Here is an 8,988-nt window from a genome sequence, read left to right as displayed (position 1 = left end):
CGGGTGGTGAAGCAGAACTCTGCTGATAGACCCAAAGGAAACCAAAGAACAGTAATGTACAGTATTTACTCACTCCTCGTTATCACGCCTTTTTTGCTCCAAGCCCCTTGAGAGGAGAAAGTCCACGTAGAATAGCCTCTTCTTCTTCACCCTCGTTCTTCGTCATCACGTATTCAGAGTTGAATGGTTGTTCCTGGTTTTAAACCACGCCCCCTGGGAGCGCGTCAGTTTGTGAGGAACAAGCTTGGTGAATCGATTCTGCCTGCACCGTCTGTTCATGTCGAAAATGATGCGTTTAAAACTAGAAGTCACGCCACATATAATACATGATGCGCAGGTGCCGAATCCTACTGGAAAAAATGTCATGGGTTAGTCCTCATCGTTCAAGTTCAGGTGCGAGGTAATTCTGCAACATATGCAGATATGACTGCTGGTTGACCGACCCATCAAAACGTACAAGAACCAATGAGTTGGTGGGTAGATACGCCACCCAAACCATAACATATGGTGGATGGTCTTGCACTGCTTCAACATAATGCGGATTAGCATCACTCCAAAAGTAAACATTGTGTGGAGATGAACTGAGCTGAACAGCACACTAATCACTAAACATAATCTTTGATCTTTTAGGAATTGTATCGAAGTGCTGCAGTTGTCTGTCACAAACTGTTTTCATGATCTGCATCTGACAATTCACAAATGACAGTTAAATTATGTGGGTTCATGTGAAGCTTTTCTTTCATTGTGCTACTTAACGATGAATGCAAAACACCCAACTCTGCAGAACGTTTCTGTAATGTTTTTTATGGAGATCTCAGAACGGATGTTTTAATGTTTTGAATTCCCAAACCACTAATTTTTTGGTCGTCCGCTGCACAAACTGTCGAGTACATGTGCAGTTTGAAATTCCTTTTTTTCTCAAAGATTAAGATTTCATTTTTACGGTGCTGGCTTTCCAAAACGTTCCTCCAAGTCTTCTTGCACCTGTTTCATCGTCTTGTTTGTGTTTCTCCTCTCGTGGTACCACACCCTGCCACCAGACTCGCTTCCACTGGAAATGGACTGGTGTCCGCCATCTTGGTTTAATGTATTATTTGTACGATCTGAAAAAATGAAAACAGCACAAATACATGGCATAACCAAATCTTCTATAAACACCTAAAACCATGTGATGGGACTTATGACTCACCCTGCAGACGGTCATGTGAAGCTGATGACACGCCATCGCAAATTCAAAACGCTTACAGTTCCCACCGAGAGCTAAGTTGAAACACGGTAAAAAGTTATACGGGGAATGACCCAAAACATCTAACTTGGAGTTTAAAAAAAATTGTTTTGACTCCCTGAGGGAAATCCAAAAAATCGTGACATATTTCATGCGTACTCCACATGTTGATTACAAATCCAAAGTTTCACTCCCCTGGCACTTTCACTCCCCGGTAATTCATAATACTGTCTTCTGTGACCGTGCCACCCAATGCCGGGAGGGGGCATGTATTGCAACTGTTACATATTTATGTGAATGTATGTGAATTACCATTCAGGTCTTTGCTTATCCGTGTGTAGTAGATTAAGGGTTGTTGTGGTTGGAGGGTCAGGAGCCCTTCTGAAAAAGTGGCCGGAAACGGAAGTGACCGGAAACGGAAGAGGAAAAGACACGAGGAAGAAAAGCGACGGTGATTCTTCTTCCTCGCCCCGCTCCGACGAAAGGTGGGATCGACCTTGCGCTGCGTGGAAAAGCGGCGTTCCGAAGCCCGTCTGGCGAGAGGAGTTACCGGGACGTGTACCTACCCGGTGGAGACGTCAAGTTGACGTGGGGCCGTGCATCGACCCCGCGTCTGGCACCGTTCGCGGCACCGTCTAAACAGATGCGTACGGGTCGCATGTTGGGGCCTAACACGCCTTGCAAGCGGCGTGGGGCTTTTGGCTTGCTTTACCGTACCCGCTTCGCGTGGCCACGAGGGGCTGCAGCCGCGGTGCCTGGTACGATACCTGCCCGGTGGAAACACGTCCACCCGGGGTTCGTTCAACCGCCCGAGTGCGGCGACGCCGACCAGCATCTTGGTCAGGAGGGGCCCAGAGACATTGTGAGGGGCAGAGACCAAAAGGGGGTCGTGAGTACAGAAGTGGACACACACATATAAGATGGCCATCTTAATCATATAGGGAATTGATTGTGGATTGGGAATTGTTGATGGTTGTTTATTGTTGATTGCTCGGGGAATATATCCGTGATTGTATCCTTGAAATTGTATGATATCCTTACCCTGGAAATATATCATTGAACATCAGTTTCTCTTGGGGTGGAATTCATAGGGATTGCGTTGCGAAAGCGCATAGATAATAGTACTTGCTGGCGAAGGTCCTCTCACGGTCCGGGGGTCACTGAGACCAGGTAGTCACCGAGGGGACCACGTAACAGAATTGGGGGCTCGTCCGGGATCTAAAAGTGTATTTGTATAAAATAATAAAATAATATTTTTATTAATTAAAATTTATTAATTAAGTATTAATTGGTAAATTTTTGGGGAAATTGGGGTAAAGCCTTGGGTGAAGGTTAACAGGTGTTAACGATAGTCACCATGGCGTTTGTGGCACAGAACTTTGCGGTAACACCGAGTGAGGCACAGTTCCGAGCGTTACTAAAGTCGGACCTCTTGAAATTGGCCAAACATTTTAACTTGGAGGTCCGAACTAATTTGAGGAAGGCAGAGTTGCAGGCCACGGTGATACAATCTATGGTGGGATTAGGAACATGGGACGAGTTAGCCTGGGAGTGGCTACCCGAAGAACCAGAAGATGTTGAGCTCCGGAAACTGGAGTTGCAATTACGGAGCCAGGAACGGATTAAAGAAGAAGAAAGGAAAGCAGAAAAGGAAAGAGCAGAAGAAGAAAGGAAAGCAGAAAAGGAAAGAGCAGAAGAGGAAAGGAAAGCAGAAGAGAGGAGAGAAGAGAAACAAGCAGAGGAAAGGAGAGTGGAATGAGAACTCCAGGAAAGGTCAGAAGAGAGGAGAGAAGAGAAACAAGCAGAGGAGAGGAGAGCTGCAAGGGAACTCGAAGCAGAGGAGAGAAAAGCAGAAAGGGAATTAAAGGAACGTGACATGGAGCTTCGGCAGGAAATTAAATTCAAGGAGCTGGAGTTAATGAGAGAACGGGGAGAGGCACCACCCTTGCTGACGGGGTCGACACCTAACCAGAAAACCTGGGATGTGGGCAGACATGTGAGGCTGGTTCCACCGTTCAGTGAAAAGGAAGTCGCAAAATTTTTTCCACACTTTGAGAAAGTGGCTCGACAATTAAACTGGCCGGAGGAGGCCTGGACCATACTAGTGCAAAGTGTGCTGGTGGGAAAAGCTCAAGAGATTTATTCGGCGCTACCAATGGACCAATGTGCAGATTATGAGGTACTGAAGAAGCACATCCTCAAAGCCTATGAGTTGGTTCCGGAAGCTTACAGGCAAAAATTCAGGAATGCCAGGAAGAGGGAGAGTGAGACCCATGTGGAGTTTGCCAGAGTGAAAGAAAACATGTTTGATCGGTGGTGTGAGTCAAAAGGAGTCGGGAAAGACTTCGAAACATTGCGTGACTTGATCCTGGTGGAGGAATTCCAGCAGTGTGTCCACGAGGACATCAAAGTGTACCTGCAGGAAAAGAAAGTACCAAAGTTGTGGGACGCAGCCACCATGGCAGATGATTATGCCTTAACCCACTGAATAGGGGTCTACGAACCTAACTCCTCGCCTAGATCTCCGCAGGGGAGGTGGGGAACAGCAGGTGCGGAGAACGACCATACATGGCGGCGGCCTCGAGAGGATTATGGGGACAACGCGGATACCCCACCTGTTCGAAATCAGAGGGATGCGGGCCCAAGACAAACTTATAGTTCGGGGGGCCCGAGGCAGACCACGTGTTTTTCCTCCGGGCCTACTCGCGCTTTTTGCAAGAAACCTGGACACTTGATGTCCAGTTGTTACCGCATGAAAAGGGAAGACCCAGAGTGGAGTCCGACTATTACGACTCCCAATGCAATGGCCATTGTGAGAAATCGCCATCAAAAGGGTTACCAACCATTTATTTCAGAGGGGTTTGTGTCACGGGATGGAGCCTCGACTAACCGGAAACCGGTTAGGATATTGAGGGACACAGGGGCACATCAATCTTTAATGCTTGAAGGCATTTTGCCATGGTCCGAGGAGACGGCAATGGGGGATAGTGTGCGTTTACAGGGGATCGGGGGCGGTGTTAGTGCTCCACTTCATGTCATCCATTTGGAGTCCGATTTGGTGTCAGGACCGGTCACCGTCGGTTTACAAGCCACGCTTCCTGTAGAGGGTGTATCTGTGGTTATCGGGAATGATTTGGCCGGGGATCAAGTTTATGGTAACCTGAGGGTTGGTAAAGAGCCCAGCAGGGAAAATAACACCACACCAGCTCGGGATGGCGACAAAAGTGCCAAGTTATTTGTAGGGGGACTGAACTTCAAAACAGAGGAAGAAGTTCTGACCTCTGTCTTCAACAGATATGGGCCGCTGGTGGAAGTGCGGTTGGTAAGAGACTGGGAAACGCAACAGTCAAGAGGGTTCGGCTTTGTCACGTTTGCCAGCACAAAAGACGCCAGAGAGGCAGAGAAGAATTGGAATGGCAAGGATTTGGAGGGTCGGACCATAACAGTAGGGAAGGCATTTCGTAGGCGTCGAGAGGTCTACAGGAGAGGACAACTGGGCGGTAGTTTTGGTGGTGGCCGCAATCAATATTATTATGGAGGCTCCCTGAGTTACGGCAGCTCCCGAAGGAAGGATTGGCAAAGTAGTGGCCGAGAAGGAGACCGCTATTCATGGGACTACAGGGACAAGTGGTCCCACCATAATTATTAGGGAAGTTCTGAGAAGTTGAAGCACTGAATGCGGCGGAGCCGCCGAGCCAAGATTCCTACACGGATTAACCGTGAACGCCGTTCCTAAAGGCGTCCATGTAGTGAACTTTCATGCACGGACTAACCGTGAACTCCACGTTCCTCAAGGCGCCCATGTAGAGAACTTTCCTGCATGGACTAACCGTGAACTCCACGTTCCTAAAGGCATCCATGTAGTGAATACTCGGCTTGGCCTCCCGGAAAAAGTGCTATCGAGTTGCTTAACTTTGGATCTTTGATCAACCCCTTAACCTTCATTCACAAGAAACTGACGGTCAAAGTCAGAGGGTCATGAGATGGAGTTTGATTTGGCAGGGACAATGTCGTTGCTGGTGCTTAGTCCAGAGTGAGTAATCTGGAGGGGTTGTGGTAAAATTTTGGTTGCTTTATTGTTAAGTGATAACTGTGCCCGGGGGGAACTGATAATGTGGGGGGGTTGAGTTATCTGGTTTGTTTCTCCAAATTGGCCGGCAAAGAAAGTTTTCGCTGGGTTCAAACTTTCTTTCTTGAAGGGGGGGAGTGTTACATATTTATGTGAATGTATGTGAATTACCATTCAGGTCTTTGCTTATCCGTGTGTAGTAGATTAAGGGTTGTTGTGGTTGGAGGGTCAGGAGCCCTTCTGAAAAAGTGGCCGGAAACGGAAGTGACCGGAAACGGAAGAGGAAAAGACACGAGAAAGAAAAGCGACGGTGATTCTTCTTCCTCGCCCCGCTCCGACGAAAGGTGGGATCGACCTTGCGCTGCGTGGAAAAGCGGCGTTCCGAAGCCCGTCTGGCGAGAGGAGTTACCGGGACGTGTACCTACCCGGTGGAGACGTCAAGTTGACGTGGGGCCGTGCATCGACCCCGCGTCTGGCACCGTTCGCGGCACCGTCTAAACAGACGCGTACGGGTCGCACGTTGGGGCCTAACACGCCTTGCAAGCGGCGTGGGGCTTTTGGCTTGCTTTACCGTACCCGCTTCGCGTGGCCACGAGGGGCTGCAGCCGCGGTGCCTGGTACGATACCTGCCCGGTGGAAACACGTCCACCCGGGGTTCGTTCAACCGCCCGAGTGCGGCGACGCCGACCAGCATCTTGGTCAGGATAGTCCTGCGGCATAGCAGACCAATTGTTCAAATTGTTCTAAAAGCACCAAAATTGGCACACATGTAGATTAATATATTCTAAACATTTTTGGATATGGAGGCATTCAAGATTAGCCCTGTGGAAGATATGGCGGCCATTGTTCAAAATGGCCGCCATTTACCATTAGCGTCATTACATAGACTTCATTATGTGTCGTTAGTATGGTGCTAGATGGGCCAAAATTCCTTTTTTTTACATCAGAATTAACATCAATAAGTGTTTAACAGATATTTAGATACAAAATATCTGTTATCTGTTAAATTTAAATATCTGTTAAATAACAGATATTTAACAGATATTTAGTTTAACAGATACAAACCTCTCGATGACATGCATTGTATCCTCTTGGATGCTTGTGGGTGCATTTGCCAGACTCAGCAGGGCATCAGTGAGTTCTGGCAGCGTGTTCCATGTTGCCCAGGCAGATTTCTTCCCATGTCCGACGAAGGCTGACACAGTATCACACCCTGTGATGGCATGAAACATTGGAAGAGTGCATTTTGAATGAATCTTGAATGAATGAAAAGAGAAAGAAAAAAAAAAGAGAAAAAAAAGAAGAAAAAAAAAAGAAAAGAAAAAAAAAAAATGAAAAGAGAATCTTGAATGCCTCCATATCCAAAATTGTTCAGAATGTATTAATCTACATGTGTGCCAATTTTGGTGCTTTTAGAACAATTTGAACAATTGGTTTCGTATTTTTTACTATGCCGCTGGGCTAGGAGGGGCCCAGAGACATTGTGAGGGGCAGAGACCAATAGGGGGTCGTGAGTACAGAAGTGGACACACACATATAAGATGGCCATCTTAATCATATAGGGAATTGATTGTGGATTGGGAATTGTTGATGGTTGTTTATTGTTGATTGCTCGGGGAATATATCCGTGATTGTATCCTTGAAATTGTATGATATCCTTACCCTGGAAATATATCATTGAACATCAGTTTCTCTTGGGGTGGAATTCATAGGGATTGCGTTGCGAAAGCGCATAGATAATAGTACTTGCTGGCGAAGGTCCTCTCACGGTCCGGGGGTCACTGAGACCAGGTAGTCACCGAGGGGACCACGTAACACAACGCAATACTCAGAATGCTTGTTCACTTTGTCATTTAGCGTGATGGAATGGGCTTTAAAAATCCAGCAATGGGCCGATTGGGAAACGCATATAATGCGCCGTTCAAAAATTACGTAACACGTTTCTGGGTCTTGATTAAACCGAACTAATAATTTAACACTCGACACAAAGCCAATGGAAACGTGACGAAGCAAAGCTGGGCAGTCCATAATCAGCAGAGGCCTTTGTCGGCCGAATGCACTCATCCCTGCACGAAACAAGATGGCGACCATCGGACCATATCACTTCGTCTTGGCACTATGGTGGGTGGAGTCAAGCGTCAGATGTGGGTGTGGTCCGGCAGCTGTCCAGCCAATGGGTGCACATTTCAAAAATCGACCCCCAACAAGAATTCCAATCACAGCAGCAACAACAGCAACCATTTTGAATTTTTTTGTGAATTTTCCAACATTGTTTTCTTTATTTTGAAAGATTATTTCCAAACGATGCTGAACATGCATCATCTGGTCAAGGTGATGTTAAACTTGTTTCTCTGTAAACAACATGAATGTATTTTTTTCTGTCCTTTTGAAAAAAAATTTGAATCAACAGGATGTTGTGATGAAGGAGTCAGGATGTTGTGATGACAAGAAGTCAGGATGTTGTGATGACAAGAAGTCAGGATGTTGTGATGACAAGGAGTCGGGATGTTGTGATGACATGGTGTCAGGATGGCCGAGCGGTCTAAGGCGCTGTGTTCAGGTTGCAGTCTCTTCTGGAGGCATAGGTTCAAATCCCACTCCTGACATGATTATTATTTTTAACAACCTCGAGACGTCATCGTTCATCCCAAAGACTTTGAGGAAATTGAAGAACATTTGCACATTGAGTCACTAAATCGAAGAACCAACTATTTTTGAGGTCAAAAGGTCAAAGGTAAACTCAAGGTCAAACCTCTAAAATCATCAATTTTCATCTGAAATATCGTCACTTCACATCCTATTAATCCGAGCTTTGATCAAGATCGTCAATTTCAATCTTGATGAAATGGACAATGTGATGGATCAATGGCAACCTTTTTGGGGCGGTGGGGGTGGATTTTGCAAGTGTCGTGCTCTGCATGACGTCTTCTTTTTATAATTAGTCGTTTGGGTCTGCTGCGGGTGTGTAACTTGTCTTTCTCAAAATAATTTTCACTCTACTATGAATAATTATACTTTCCATAATCTGACGCTTAATGATACCATGTAATCAGAGTGGCCGAATGGTCTAAGGCGCTGCGTTCAGGTCGCAGTCTCCCCTGGAGGTGTGGGTTCGAATCCCACTACTGACATGATTATTTTGACACTCTCAATCACGTCGTGGTTGGAGTGTCTTCTCTGAGTGTGCGAGGTCAGTGTTTGGAGTCCTGGCTGTCAGCCCAAGCACGTTTAAAAGAGTTTGTGCGGCTTCCTTGCTTGACGCTCAGCATTTTTAAAAGAATGGAACACGGACAAACAACCATTGTCTGGTCATAATAGTTCAAGTTGTATTGCGTTATGGTTTATTCAGACTAAGTTTTCACTCTCCCGCTCTCTCTGTGCTCATAAACATTTTGTTTATAAAAACCTGTACATGGTTATTCGTCCCCGACCGGTGTACACCGTGGGGGACTGGAGGTTTGCACTCCGTCCCTCCGTCTGTCCGTCCGACACACAAAGAACAGTTTTCCGGACTTTTTTCTAAACTCTCAATGCTAATGATTTCAAACTTGGTACATGGTTTCCTCATGATAAGTTACAGATCAAATTCGAGCTTCACGACGTTTCGATCATTTTTGACAAAGTTATGGCACTTTGAACTTTGGTAATTTCCCCAACAGTTTTCCGGACGACAGACTGCTGGTAGGGGACATGT

General features: G+C 46.4%; 1 non-coding gene across 1 annotated transcript; it reads left to right on the top strand.

Annotated features, from left to right (window-relative positions):
* Window positions 1–8,342: 8,342 nt before the first annotated feature.
* Window positions 8,343–8,425, top strand: TRNAL-CAG (transfer RNA leucine (anticodon CAG)). Its single transcript has one exon. It is a non-coding gene; the product is annotated as a tRNA-Leu (tRNA).
* Window positions 8,426–8,988: the final 563 nt, after the last annotated feature.

The sequence above is a fragment of the Myxine glutinosa genome, chromosome 1 (genome assembly GCF_964187855.1).
Source record: "Myxine glutinosa chromosome 1, kmMyxGlut1.1, whole genome shotgun sequence".
NCBI lineage: Eukaryota > Metazoa > Chordata > Myxini > Myxiniformes > Myxinidae > Myxine > Myxine glutinosa.
The sequence above is the reverse complement of the archived record's forward strand: the minus strand, read 5'-3'. Positions and strand labels throughout refer to the sequence as shown.